At 45.1% G+C, this 15,883-nt stretch overlaps 1 pseudogene across 1 annotated transcript in view; it reads right to left on the reverse strand.

The window, feature by feature from the left end:
* LOC308311958 (kalirin-like) overlaps positions 1 to 15,883 on the reverse strand; it is a 65,701-nt pseudogene that overhangs the window by 23,806 nt on the left and 26,012 nt on the right. The window contains exons 25-37 of the transcript XR_013966267.1: positions 15,126 to 15,248; positions 13,642 to 13,824; positions 11,836 to 11,960; positions 10,915 to 10,981; positions 9,405 to 9,514; positions 9,100 to 9,169; positions 8,563 to 8,652; positions 7,080 to 7,172; positions 6,626 to 6,737; positions 4,746 to 4,936; positions 2,687 to 2,788; positions 2,103 to 2,257; positions 1,551 to 1,653 (exon numbers count right to left, since the gene is read on the reverse strand). The product of XR_013966267.1 is annotated as a kalirin-like (transcript). The remainder of the gene's footprint in view (positions 1 to 1,550; positions 1,654 to 2,102; positions 2,258 to 2,686; positions 2,789 to 4,745; positions 4,937 to 6,625; positions 6,738 to 7,079; positions 7,173 to 8,562; positions 8,653 to 9,099; positions 9,170 to 9,404; positions 9,515 to 10,914; positions 10,982 to 11,835; positions 11,961 to 13,641; positions 13,825 to 15,125; positions 15,249 to 15,883) is intronic.

Raw genomic sequence — 15,883 nt, forward strand, 5'->3', positions numbered from 1 at the left:
ATAAATGGCCAGTACAGAATTCATTCCATATGTTGATCTGACCACCGCATGCCAAAGCGCCAGCGCTCGCCCAGCAGACTGCCGTCACCCAGGCGGGTGCGTGCGCACAACCTCGCCCTTTGGAGCGAGGGCGCTTCTCGCCCTCAGGTGTAAATAGCAACAACAACAACCCTCAAAGATTAATACCCTCCTTGATTAATGTTTAGATCAGTGGCTCTCCATGTAAATTACCTTTTCATCCACACACACACATGGACCCTGCGGCCTAGGCCTAATGTATTACATTGTGTTATTATTAACCTTCAGCAGCCTGTGGGGGATATTCCTTATGATTTTAACAGCTACATGATATGCAGGAAAAGACGTCGCAACACGTGCACATTGATTTATGGATGTCGCAGTATTTTTTTCTCTTTAAACAGGGTCATTAGAACTAGGCATTGAATAAAAAAAATATATGTATTTTGTCAATGATCACTTAGTTGCAGCACAAAATGTCCGGGACAAATGACTCATTTTCGGAACTGTCCCGCGAGATGTGCGACGGGTGGGGTAAATCTTTACCCCTAGGACACGGTATGTGGGACGGGTGGGGTAAATCTTTACCCCTAGGACACGGTATGTGGGACGGGTGGGGTAATCCTTTACCCCTAGGACACGGTATGTGTCACGTGGAAAACTGGCTGGCCAGGGGGAGGCCGTTTAGAGACCAGCATTACTGCATATAATTTTTGTGAGGGTATACCTACCCTATAGGGGTCACGGGGAGAACATGCAAACTCCACACAGAAAGGCCCTTTCGCCAACCCCGCCTAGGGTATGGGCACTGGTGACGGTGGAGGAGAGAACCCAGTGTGAATCGAACACAGGACCTTCTAATCTGCTATTTTCGCAATGAGATTTGGTGTAGATACAGTAGAGAAATAAGGCAAAAATAAGTAAGTACGTTTGTTTCATTAAAGGTAGAGTAAGTGATTTCACTCAAAAAACCTTAGGTTTCGTTTTTGGCTGTGGGACCTAAGCCTTCGTCCAATCAGGATAGAGAGTCAAAAACGAAACCTAAGGTTTTTTGACCCCCAGGGGTTAACTGGGGACAGGGAGGAACTCCTTATATGGTCAGCACACTCTATAGTAGAGAGGATTATCACAACAAAACAAAAAAATAAGTGATATTTGAATTAAGTGAAATCACTTACTCTACCTTTAAGCATATATACTGTTTGTCTCAGGTCACCCCTGTAAATAACTTTTTCATCCACGGTGCATCTGAAATACATTATAGCAACCTTTTGTGATATTAACGCTATATGTAAATTATGTAAATCTAAGCCACACTGGGACACTAAGCCTCCTCTCCTCTCCCCCACCGTACCAGACTACAGAAAGCTACCACTAAGGTACAATGTGCAAGAGAATGGAATGCAAGCTGATATAATATTAACTTGTTTTATTTAGAAATAGCTGCGTAGGTGTGGACTCAGTCAGATACCCATGCTGTGTGTGTGTGTGTGTGTGTGTGTGTGTGTGTGTGTGTGTGTGTGTGTGTGTACCTTGTCACTGTCTGCGGTGTTCTGGGAGGTCCGGGAGGCAATGGAGACGGTGTCTGGCTGACTGCTGGCATCTCCTACACTGTCTGCATCCTCACTGGTGTCCCTGTGCACGCACGCACACACACACACGCACACACGCACACACACACACACACACACACACACACACACACACACACACACACACACACACACACACACACACACACACACACACACACACACACACAGAGAGAGACAACAGTTGTGAAATGGTTTAAAAACGTAGACAGACCAACAACCAACAATGATTCTCAACCTTATTCCTTTAAGTTTACAAATGGAACCATAATATGGACCCCTACACTCTCAGTGTTACAGACCTGTAAGGGTCCATTTGGTTCCATTTGTACACTCTCAGAGTTACAGACCTGTAAGGGTCCATTTGGTTCCATTTGTACACTCAGAGTTACAGACCTGTAAGGTGTGTATGTGTGTGTGTGTGTGTGTGTGTGTGTGTGTGTGTGTGTGTGTGTGTGTGCGTGCGTGCGTGCGTGCGTGCACGTGTCTAACCTGCGAGTGATGCTGCGTTGCCGCGACAACGTGGGGCCGGGCGTTTTGGGCAACGGGATTGGCTCCCTCAGCGCGCCTCTCAGGTGGCCCCGCCTCTCCTGGATCACCTGACGAACGCTCCTCACCCAATCCTGTTTGAGCTCCAGCGAGGCCGCCTGCAACGCACCGACCAATCACGTCTCGTTATACCGTCGATACACTATAATCAATGAACCGTGGTCTGTTTGTAATCAATACATTGGTATCACAATGTAACTATAATAACTATAATCAATATGTGTAGTTATGATCAATATACTGTCTATGATTGATTCACAATCGATAAACTTTGATCAACGTTCCTCTAGTCAAGCGTGTGTGTGTGTGTGTGTGTGTGTGTGTGTGCAGTGATGTAAATAGGCTTTCCAAGTCCCGGGATGCAGGGATGGTCTTTTAGATGAGTCCCAGGGACATTTTATGAGTCCCACTTCAACGACATCACATGTACACACGCATGCCGAGTACAGTAACGCATCCCGTGGATGCAGAGGTCGTGTGTGTGTGTGTGTGTGTGTGTGTGTGTGTGTGTGTGTGTGTATACAGACCTTAAGGACAGTCTTGTTGTCCGAGGTGGGGGTGCGTCCCACCCAGAGAGCGAACTTACAGGGATCTCCCTCGATGTGTTCCGTTACGCCCAGCTCTGATGTCTGACACACACACACACACACACACACACACACACACACACACACAGACACACACCCATAAGCCTATAACCTATATCATTATATAACTGAGTATGTTAACAAAATATAACTCATACAATCTCTGTGGTAGAGCATGTTAACACAATACAACTTATATGTAATTGTGTTATGTATTTGTAAAGTTATGTTTCATTGTTATGTACGGCATATGTAAAGTTATGTTACATAAGTGCACATTTACCCTCAGTCGGTTCTTGTAGATGTATTTGGTTAGTGCACATTTACCCTCAGTCGGTTCTTGTAGATGTATTTGGTTAGTGCATATTTACCCTCAGTCGGTTCTTGTAGATGTATTTGATTAGTGCATATTTACCCTCAGTCGGTTCTTGTAGATGTATTTGATTAGTGCATATTTACCCTCAGTCGGTTCTTGTAGATGTATTTGGTTAGTGCATATTTACCCTGAGTCGGTTCTTGTAGATGTATTTGGTTAGTGCATATTTACCCTCAGTCGGTTCTTGTAGATGTATTTGGTTAGTGCATATTTACCCTCAGTCGGTTCTTGTAGATGTATTTGGTTAGTGCATATTTACCCTCAGTCGGTTCTTGTAGATGTATTTGGTTAGTGCATATTTACCCTCAGTCGGTTCTTGTAGATGTATTTGGTTAGTGCACATTTACCCTCAGTCGGTTCTTGTAGATGTATTTGGTTAGTGCATATTTACCCTCAGTCGGTTCTTGTAGATGTATTTGGTTAGTGCATATTTACCCTCAGTCGGTTCTTGTAGATGTATTTGATTAGTGCATATTTACCCTCAGTCGGTTATTGTAGATGTATTTGGTTAGTGCATATTTACCCTCAGTCGGTTCTTGTAGATGTATTTGGTTAGTGCATATTTACCCTCAGTCGGTTCTTGTAGATGTATTTGGTTAGTGCATATTTACCCTCAGTCGGTTCTTGTAGATGTATTTGGTTAGTGCATATTTACCCTCAGTCGGTTCTTGTAGATGTATTTGGTTAGTGCATATTTACCCTCAGTCGGTTCTTGTAGATGTATTTGGTTAGTGCACATTTACCCTCAGTCGGTTCTTGTAGATGTATTTGGTTAGTGCATATTTACCCTCAGTCGGTTCTTGTAGATGTATTTGGTTAGTGCATATTTACCCTCAGTCGGTTCTTGTAGATGTATTTGATTAGTGCATATTTACCCTCAGTCGGTTCTTGTAGATGTATTTGGTTAGTGCATATTTACCCTCAGTCGGTTCTTGTAGATGTATTTGGTTAGTGCATATTTACCCTCAGTCGGTTCTTGTAGATGTATTTGGTTAGTGCATATTTACCCTCAGTCGGTTCTCGTAGATGTATTTGGTTAGTGCATATTTACCCTCAGTCGGTTCTTGTAGATGTATTTGATTAGTGCATATTTACCCTCAGTCGGTTCTTGTAGATGTATTTGATTAGTGCATATTTACCCTCAGTCGGTTCTTGTAGATGTATTTGGTTAGTGCATATTTACCCTCAGTCGGTTCTTGTAGATGTATTTGGTTAGTGCATATTTACCCTCAGTCGGTTCTTGTAGATGTATTTGGTTAGTGCATATTTACCCTCAGTCGGTTCTTGTAGATGTATTTGGTTAGTGCATATTTACCCTCAGTCGGTTCTTGTAGATGTATTTGGTTAGTGCATATTTACCCTCAGTCGGTTCCTGTAGATGTATTTGGTTAGTGCACATTTACCCTCAGTCGGTTCTTGTAGATGTATTTGGTTAGTGCATATTTACCCTCAGTCGGTTCTTGTAGATGTATTTGGTTAGTGCATATTTACCCTCAGTCGGTTCTTGTAGATGTATTTGATTAGTGCATATTTACCCTCAGTCGGTTCTTGTAGATGTATTTGGTTAGTGCATATTTACCCTCAGTCGGTTCTTGTAGATGTATTTGGTTAGTGCATATTTACCCTCAGTCGGTTCTTGTAGATGTATTTGGTTTTGCCCGACGAGTCCTTCATCTCCTTGCTGAAGATGAGTGACAGCTCAAACAGGAAGAGGTGCCGGTCCCGCCCCTTCCTGATCAGAGACTTCAGATCCCATACTTGGAACGAGTCCTGTAGCAGCAGCTCCCCGTGTACCTCCAGGCCCTCCTCTAGACCTGAACAAATAGGACACCATTATCTGTGTAACTTCCCTCTAGACCTGAACAAATAGGACACCATTATCTGTGTAACTTCCCTCTAGACCTGAACAAATAGGACACCATTATCTGTGTAACTTCCCTCTAGACCTGAACAAATAGGACACCATTATCTGTGCAACTTCCCTCTAGATCTAAACATATAGGACACCATTATTTGTGTAAATTCCTCTAGACCTGAACAAATAGGACACCATTATCTGTGTAACTTCCCTCTAGATCTTAAAATAATATGGAAAGACTCACTGCCGACTATGAATATATGGCAGCCGCTGATAGATTACTTGCCCATGGATCTATCTACTCTGATGATTTATAAAGGAAGTGATTCATTGGATTGGAGAGAGAGCCCCAGCTGTCCTTCTGATGTGCCCCATGTGTGTTGTGTGTTTATAAATGTGTTCTATATACGCTGTATTGTGTATCTATAGTTTACTGTGCTGTGCTGCTTTCTTCTCTTTGTTTGTAGGTTGTTTTTTCTTTCTTGTTTCATTGCATTGTGCTTTTAATACCTTTCTAGTTTGTCTTACTTTATTTATATGCATTTATGATACAAAAATATAGGCCTATAGGACACAATTATCTGTGTAACTTGCTCCAGACCTGGAAATATCTAGGACACAATCATCTGTGTAACTTCCTCTAGACCTAGAACACAATAGGAAACACTGACTACACTGTCTACCTTCATCTAGAGTCCCCCTCCAACATGCTAACATGCATAGCATCATTGCTTGTGCAAGCAGAGCACGCACGTACTGTGATCGGCTGGGTATGTATGTATGTCGGTGTACTCCACCAGGCCAATAAGGGACCACTGTTCTGGATGACGTAACTAAAGTATGTTTCAAGGTTGGTATAAGGTCAATAGGGGGTATTTATTTTAATTTTTATTCTATAATTTTTATCCCACAATTTTGCAACCCAGTTTTTTCACCCAGTGCCAATTATCGAATGTAATCCTGGGCGCTACACTTCCTCTGCCAACCTGGGGGGGGGGGGGGGCAGCGGACTGACCTCATGCCTCCTTCCATGCATGAGGAGTCCAAGCTGCTTCTTTTCACCTGACAAAGGGGAATTTCCCCGGCCGGACGTAGCGCGTGGAAGGAACACGTTATTCCGACCAGTTCCTTTCCCCTCCATCAGGCGCCCCGGCTGGCCAGGGGGGAGGTAGTTTTAGAGACCAGGATTACTGCATGTTTTTGTGAGGGTACCTACCCAAGGGGACACGGGGAGAACATGCAAACTCCACACAGAAAGGCCCTTTCGCCAACCCCGCCTCGGGTATGGGCACTGATGACGCGGAGGAGGAAACACGCCCCCAGCACCCACAGCGTCCAGAGCGGGAATCGAACCCAGGACCTTCTAGCTGTGAGGCGACAGCACTACCAACTGTGCCACCGTGCCCCTCCCATATTTATGTATGTTGGTGTCCTCCAACAGCCAGTGTAGGCCATACATGGTCTACTTGTGTGCAAGGCGCAAGTTGGCATCTCGAGAGAGAGAGAGTGCATTTCTAGATAATAAAGAGTTTAAATGTTACCCTCCAACATGTTAACATGCATAGCAGCATTAATAAAGAGTTGAAATGTTACCCTCCAACATGCTAACGTGCATAGAATTGTTAATAAAGAGTTGAAATGTTACCCTCCAACATGCTGACATGCATAGCATCGTTAGCTCTCTTGGGAACGCTGAGCATCACGTCCAATCCTTCCTTAATTTCTCCTTTCCCTTCTTCACAACAAGACAACAGCTCCTACGCGCACGCACGCACGCACACACACAGCCATAGACACACACACACACACACACACACACACACACACACACACACACACACACAGACACACACACAGTGCGTTGGGTGCAAACATAAACGCCAAACTCCCGTGAAAAGCAACATTAACTTAACGGGGATGAAAGAGTGACGTCAGGACTTCCGTGCTCTATGGACTCTGAATAGAGTATTGAGCTATGTTGTTGTTACCCGTACAGAGAGAGAACGGGATATGTGACACAATTAAAACACATACTTAGTAGTACCTTTATTAATATAGTAGTATCATTAGTGTAGCAATGGTAGTATAATTAGTAGTACCTTTAGTAGTAGTTGATATTTGGTGATTCTCTGAACTGGCTTGATGAGAGCTGAGGAGATGGAGTTAGCTAAACCATGTCTCCTCTGCACCTCCTGACACACATACATACACACACACAAACACACGCACGTGCACGCACACACACGCACACGTGTACGCACACACGCACGCGCACACACACACACACACACACACACACACCCACACACACACACACACACACACGTACACACATACGGCGACATTTAACATTCTGTGTTATTATGGACGTGTTCTTATGTTCAGAGTAGTATTAATTATAGTAGGAATGTAGTAGTACAGATGTGCCATTTCACAACTTCACACTTCCCTGATCTTTTCCCTGAAAAGCCACAGCTTTTTGTGTCCCACTTTCTTAATGAAAACTGAGGCAAAAATTAAAAAAATCATCAAGCAGCATGGAGCATTTGAGTTTGGAAGCGCTCGTTGGAAATCACTCAGCGGTCCTGCGTACCACCCGTTTAAAGAAAATGCACATAATGCAGGAGGCAGCGGCACGTTGCGAAACTGAAAACAAGCGTGCTTGCAAACTCTGACACTTCACCTGCACAGAATTTCTTAAAGGGATTGTGACATTAAAAAAAAGTTTTGGAATTGTTCTTATTTTTTTTAGGTTTTCTGATCTCAATTGCACCCAAAAAACATGAACTTTTAACATTCAGTAGATTTTCTGTGATCTGGGGTTTTCTGGCTCAAACAGGTGCCAGCAGATGTCACTGTTTTCACTGTGTTGCCTGTTTTCATTGTAGCTCAAAAGGCTTCCAAACCCCAAAGAAAACTTCAGACCACAGAAAAAAGAATGTTCAAAGTTCAGGTTTTTTGGGTGTAATTAAGGTCATAAAACCTAAAAGAAAAAAGAAAAAGAGAAGTAAATGAAAATGAATGTCATAAAACCTTTAACAGAAAGTAGCTCATAACATGTCTACGGTGGATTTTAATGAAACAAAAACTTTGCAGATTGAAAGAGAATTCAAGCATACTGTACAGCTGCAACGGTTATGAGTTTAACGTAGTTTACTACAATCAGATATGTTTGGATGTATGGGCTGTCAAGTCCAGGACGTCGTTTTGTGCCACTCAGTAGGCATTCCCACAACCTCGGGGTACAATGATGTCACACACAGAGGGCTGTATTTTGCGTGTCCAGGTCTTTAGTTTACTCAAGTTAGGTAATAAGACCTGGTACTTAAGACACGCAAAATACAGCCCATAATAGCCTCTATAGTCAATGGCAGGGCCTGTGAAGTTCTGGAATGGCACATCTCCAGTGGTGGTAGTAGTAGTAGTAGTAGTGATAGGAATAGTAGTAAAGGTAATCGTAGTACAAGTAAAGGTAATTGTTACAGCAGTTACATACAATAGTATTGTAATAGTGGCAATTGCATGAGTAAGAAGGGGGTGTGGTCTGATATCAAAGTGATTTAAAAGGGGGTGTGGTCTCACCTCAAAGAAGGCGGTCCCATGTTGTTGGATTAGTAGACTGGAATCTGGCTTGTTTTTACAATAAGTTACATACATATGGAACTTATCAGCCTGGGACGGACAGACAGACAGACAGACAGACAGACAGACAGACAGACAGACAGACAGGCAGACAGACAGACAGACAGACAGACAGACAAGACAGACAGACACCGTTAGCATATGTAGTACACAACTGTGACGCCTCTTTTTGTCTTTCCAAAAATGTAAGCAATTGTTTATTAGCGTTTTGTGGAGTTCGGGCTATGGGATCTGTCAACGCTACATATGTAAGCTATGGGATCTCTGGCTACAAACAGTCAAACATGTGCTGCGAAGGCATATGAAAGGACTTTCATTTACAGCCCATGCATGTCCCCACACACACACACACACAGACACACAGACACACGGGGACACACACACACACACACACACACACACACACACACACACACACACACACACACACACACACACACACACACACACACACACACACACACACACAGTGGTTACCCAGGTAACGAAGCAGTGTCCCACATCCTCAGGCAGTTGTTCGTAGTTCTCCAACTCTTTCAGAAAAATACTGCACAAATACATATAGAAATTACACACATTGGAAAATCCGACAGTGTGGTGTCAATATATTATACTGTTTATTCCATTGGCCCGTTTGGACTGTCAAGGAGGGTTCAGCCTCCAGGAAGAAAACCCTAAATACAAAGTGAATACACCATTGCACATAAAAAAACGACTCCGGGGTGTCTAACGAAGTACCGTCACCTCACAGAAAACTGGAAAGTTAAAGAATTGAATGTGACCTGTTGTGGAAGTCGTAGATGTCCTGAATGTTTCCAAAAACCACGTCGTCCTTGTTGGACAGACCGGGAGGCACGTCCTCTGGACCACTGGTCATCTCCCACAGGTAGGTCTGGAAACACACACAGAACACATTAATTTCATAATTATAGAACGGCGGAGGTGTTCAGCCCCTTTCCACATCAAGGTCCATTATTCAATTTGACATTATTTGAGTCACGGACCATGAGATTTAGGGCTGTATTTTGGGTGTCTTAAGTACCAGGTCTTATTACCTAACTTGAGTAAACTAAAGACCTGGAGGCGTGATCAATGCCATTTGGCTATTCTGAGTGGCCAAAGAGCATTGATCCAGGTCTTTAGTTTACTCAAGTTAGGGAATAAGACCTGGTACTTAAGACACGCAAAATACAGCCCTTAGCCTCTTGAGTCATTGGAAAAGATTTCATCCACAAAGTTGGTATCGGTGTTGTTTAACACCCCGAACGCCCCCAGGGTTATTTAATCCATTAGATCATAGCGCCCAGCGATTTATATAGCGGCGGAGCACATTTAGCGACGGACCGGATGTTATCCCGGATGTGGCTGAAGCAGCTCGATGTAGCCGAAACACTCTTGAGGCGATCGACGACAGGAGGTATGATTAAAAATCTAACGCGACTAGCGACGGGACCGCGGTGGGCCGTCCAACACATGATCTTTTCTTAGAATTGGACGTAATGATTTAAGATCAAGAGTTATTCAGGTTTTAAGATTTTCCATGAGGGGGGGGACATTTCCGATAACGTCCCACCGTAAAATAACATTGAGTGTTGCGCAACAGACGCTCCCAGCCCTGTGGAGCGACAGACGCTCCCAGCCCTGTGGAGCAACAGACGCTCCCGGCCCTGTGGAGCGACAGACGCTCCCAGCCCTGTGGAGCAACAGACGCTCCCGGCCCTGTGGAGCGACAGACGCTCCCGGCCCTGTGGAGCGACAGACGCTCCCGGCCCTGTGGAGCGACAGACGCTCCCGGCCCTGTGGAGCGACAGACGCTCCCGGCCCTGTGGAGCGACAGACGCTCCCAGCCCTGTGGAGCAACAGACGCTCCCGGCCCTGTGGAGCAACAGACGCTCCCAGCCCTGTGGAGCTACAGACGCTCCCAGCCCTGTGGAACAACAGACGCTCCCGGCCGTGTGGAGCAACAGACGCTCCCAGCCCTGTGGAGCGACAGACGCTCCCAGCCCTGTGGAGCAACAGACGCTCCCAGCCCTGTGGAGCGATGCCATGCAATAATCTCCGTCTTGAGCGCTGGGCGTTACTGATTGAAAAAGGCGGAGAACTTTGTCCTGTGCGCTCGGGGGATAATTTCACTTTTGAGAGGGTCGAGTTATTTCATTTTACACTATCAAGAATTAAAGATATAATACGGGTAGACACTAGACAGACAGACAGACAGACAGACAGACAGACAGACAGACAGACAGACAGACAGACAGACAGACAGACAGACAGACAGACAGACAGACAGACCTCTATACACTCCTGAAGGTCTCTGACGTAAACTCTCTCAGTCTGCAACAGTTCTGCCATGATGTACCTGAAAGACACACAGACGCACGCACCACACGCGCACACACACACACACACACACACACACACACACGCACACACACACGCGCACCACACTCACACGCACACACACACACACACACACACACACACACACACACACACGCACACACACACACGCACACCACACGCACACACACGCACACACACACACGCACATACAGCACACACACGCACCACACTGTGTTATCATTCAGTCTCTGTGGTCGGAGTTCATAAATAATTTACTACAGCGCTGATCTGTGGAATGAACAATTTTTTACCCTAGACAACGACGGTCGTAACATAATAAGTCTATGGTAAATCTCTGTCTCTCTGCATGATAAAGGGACACTTCACCCTTTTTGCAAAAAAATATATGTTAATGACGTTTAGAAGCTTTAGATCACTTTCCTGGGGGTATTTAATGTGTGTGTGATATGTGGTTTTAGATATTTTAGATTGTAGCAGTGAGCCTGTTGTCTCTGATGTCATGGACACTGGTCTCACTACCTTCCTGGACTACAATTCCCATAATTCTTTGGTGCACTGCTCCTCCTTGTGGATAGGGGGGAGAGCTGTCTTACTGAGACAACATGTAGTCCAGGAAGGAAGTGAGCCCAGTGTCCATGACATCAGAGACAACAGGCTCACTGCTACAATCTAAAATATCTAAAACCACATATTACACACATAAAGACCCCCAGGAAAGTGTTCTAAAGCTCCTAAATGTCATTAACATATATATTTTTGCAAAAAGGGTGAAGTGTGCCTTTAAGTCTAGGGACTCTTTCTCTCTCTCTCTCTCTCTCTCTCTAAATATATTAAGTCTATGGGACTCACTCTTTCTTGCGTGCGGAGCGCCTCTTCTCGTCGGTCAGCTGGTGGTTGGGGTCGTTCAGGTTGACCTCTGGGTCCGAGTCCGACAGGCTGTTGGGAATCAGCTCCAGCTCCATGTCCTTATTATCCTTGTTAGACACAGTAGAGATGGCCTCATTATCATCACCAGAGTTAGTGTCGAAGTGTCCTCGAGAGCAAGACACTGAACCCCTAATTGCTCCTGACGTGCAGGTTGGTGCCTTGCATGGTTTCCGTCGCCATCGGTGTGTGAACGTGTGCGTGAACGGGTGAATGTGATGCACAATCTATGTAAAGCGCCTTGGATAAAGGCGCTATATAAATGCAGTCAATGCACCTTTTACCAATTTAAATACACAGTAAATGTGTCCCTATTATCCATTTTAGACTCTGGACCAATTGAAAACTGTTCTTAAGTAAGCCCTGTTGTCTCTGGACCAATGAAAAGTGCTCCTACAGTATGTAAGACCCAGGGATTTTTTACAGAGAGGGTGCCGACATTGAGGGGGCAGAAAACAGCGCTGGAGTGCTGGCCATGCATGGCTGGAGTTTTAACCCATTTAGGCCGGACCTCAACATTTAAAAAAAATCTTCTAAATCCTCCAGTTTTCTGAAATAAATATTTTCACGATTTTTCTAAAATAGCAGACTTACAAGCTATGAGCTTGTAGATCAACTATTTTTCAATAGCTAAATTATAACATAATGGGTTCTAAATACATTGTTAGCAGTGAGGGCGATGCAAATAATAAATAAACTATATTAAAGTATCGTGCAGTGACAACTAAAGTCTCTGTAATGTTTATGCTGTACTATTACTAAAATAAAAAAGAAGGGATTTAAGATCATTAACACAATGAGTTCCGCCTGCTGGACGAAGCTGGTATGGCGCTTGGGTGCCGGGGATTTCTGGCCATTCCACTATAACGCGCATGTGCTTTAGGCGTCCATCTTGAATGCTAAAGTATTAGCATTAATGCTACAGAGATAAAATGAGGTCCATACTATAGGTCTAGAAAACGCCAATGTGTCCCACCGCGCTCCACGGATAATCAGAAAAGTCCTCCAAACATCGCCGATCTGTTCAACACCACGGACAAAAAGCCTGCAAAGACGCGGCCTAAAACAAGCAGCCAGTGTGCTTGTGTGAAAACAAACGGGTGCGGGAGGGGGCCCTAGCGACCGTGCATAGCAACCAGAGCGCTTCAAAGAATGAAACACAGCGAGGCAATGTTACAGCGATATCAAACGACCTTAAGACGAGCCTGCTCGTCATGAGCGCCCCGCGCATGGCGCAAAATTAATTAATCAGGACGAGTATACCCGTCATACGTATCATATGGATTAAAGCCGGGCTGTTGGCCTGCCCTGAGTCCAGTACATTCTGTCAAGTTCCGGTTCAGTCTCTATCCTTTTAACACATTCTGAACGGGAACCCATTTTGGTGTCAGCATCATGTTATGCTTTAGCTATTGAAAAATAGCAGATCTACAAGCTCATAGCGTGCCACCGAGTGGCGCGCTATGAGCTTGTAGGTCTGCTATTTTTGAAAAATCGAAGAGCGACTGACATTTTTAGAATCTGATCTCAGGTCAGAAGTGGGTTAATCAGACCAGTGTCTGTCCAGTGGAAACCTCGTATGAATTTGATCTCAGGTCAGAATGGGTTAATACTCGTCCCCATGAAACGTCTCTCATCTAAATGGCGCTGGTCCAAGACCCATTGTCTTTGGCCCAATGTCAAGTATGCTCCAGTGCCTTTGTGAAAAGCTGTGGTGGTTGCTGGGTGTACCTGTGAACAGCCTGGCACAGCGTTCTCCAGCAGGTGGCGGTACTGAGTCATTCTCACGGTGAAGTCTCGGTAGCGTTTGTCCACGACAGACACGCAGCGCCTAAGCTCCGCCCTGTGCACGTGACCCTTACCCAGCATGCTCTCTGCTAACTGGATCAACAGGTGAACCTTCTCCTGGGTGTGCTGGGGGGAAGAGAGAGAGACATAGAGAGACAGAGAGAGAGAGACATAGAGAGAGACATAGAGAGAGAGACATAGAGAGACAGAGACATAGAGAGAGACAAAGAGAGAGAGACATAGAGAGAGACATACAGTAGAGACAGAGAGAGAGCCATAGAGAGACAGAGAGACATAGAGAGACATAGAGAGAGAGAGAGAGAGAGAGAGAGAGAGAGAGAGAGAGAGAGAGAGAGAGAGAGAGAGAGAGAGACACAGAGAGACATAGAGAGACAGAGCGAGAGACATAGAGAGACATAGAGAGAGAGACATAGAGAGACAGAGATAGAGAGACAGAGAGAGACATAGAGAGACATAGAGAGACAGAGAGAGAGAGAGAGAGAGAGAGAGAGAGAGAGAGACACAGAGAGAGAGACACAGAGAGACATAGAGAGACAGAGACATAGAGAGAGACAAAGAGAGAGAGACATAGAGAGAGACATACAGTAGAGACAGAGAGAGAGCCATAGAGAGACAGAGAGACATAGAGAGACATAGAGAGAGAGAGAGAGAGAGAGAGAGAGAGAGAGAGAGAGAGAGAGAGAGAGAGAGAGAGAGAGAGAGAGAGAGAGAGAGAGAGACATAGAGAGACAGAGCGAGAGACATAGAGAGACATAGAGAGAGAGACATAGAGAGACAGAGATAGAGAGACAGAGAGAGACATAGAGACATAGAGAGACAGAGAGAGAGAGAGAGAGAGAGAGAGAGAGAGAGAGAGAGAGAGACAGAGAGAGAGACACAGAGAGACATAGAGAGACAGAGCGAGATACATAGAGAGACAGAGAGAGAGAGAGAGAGAGAGATAGAGAGACATAGAGAGACATAGAGAGAGAGAGAGAGACACACAGAGAGACATAGAGAGACAGAGCGAGAGACATAGAGAGACATAGAGAGACATAGAGAGAGAGACATAGAGAGACAGAGATAGAGAGACATAGAGAGACAGAGAGAGAGAGAGAGAGAGAGAGACACAGAGAGAGACAGAGAGAGAGAGAGAGAGAGAGAGAGAGAGACAGAGAGAGACAGAGAGAGAGAGACAGACATATTGTCAATCCAGTGTGAGTGATTGATTGATTGATTGATGTCTATAATGACATAGCCAAATGGGGTTTATATTTGTATTTGTGTATTGGATATAGCTGATATGTGTCCGATCCACACCAAACTGGCGTCAGGTGTCTGCCATCACAATAGCCATGCCAGGAGAGGCTAACCATTAACATGGTGCGTGCGTGCGTGCGTGCGTGCGTGTGTGCGTGCGTGCGCACCTTGGCTGACACACAGAAGTCTCGGTGCTGACTCAGCAGCTCCTGCGTCTCGCCGACCGTCGCCCCTGGCGACGTGTGCGTCGCTAGGTAGTGGTCACCTGACTGCTGCAGCCAATCCAGAGCCTGCATGCGGGAGAGGAGGAAGTGGGAGGGGCTACAGTCACTGGCAGTCAGAGCTCTTGAAATTGAAGTTTTCCCACCTGCAGTTCTCATCAAAGCAATAATGTCACATTTTTAATGACCATTTTTTTTATGGTTAGAGTAAAACAGCCCGTAGATGAGTCACAGAGACTATAAATATTTTTTGGGAGCGTATTCAATTAAATATATAAAACATATTGCATGCTTATAGCAGCTTTAAAGGACCACTTTACAACCTACCTTCATTATGATTGGTCCTCATGTTCATGATGAAATGCCACAATAGTTTGAGGGGCGCTAGCCCCTCCTATAAACAGCTATAGTGTTTAATGTTTCTGTTGTCTGAACAAAACATTATAAAATGTACGAATTTACGTCAATATGTGTCCGAGCAAATCGACTGGATATGTCGGTGGGAACCCTTGGCCAATAAGGGACCACCGTTCTTGATTATGTACGATGGTTAGAGCGCCCCTCGCTTCACGCAGGGTGATTTTTTCCTACTCACTCTGTGTCTCATGGGAGGGCTGTGGGCAGTTCAGAAACCCGTCCACCAGTGACATCATCGATGGGGAATCCAAGCGAATAGAAACTGCAGGCTTTCTTTATTCACTAAT

Source organism: Protomyctophum bolini (assembly GCF_963924005.1).
Source record: "Protomyctophum bolini genome assembly, chromosome: 24".
Classification (NCBI taxonomy): Eukaryota; Metazoa; Chordata; class Actinopteri; order Myctophiformes; family Myctophidae; genus Protomyctophum; species Protomyctophum bolini.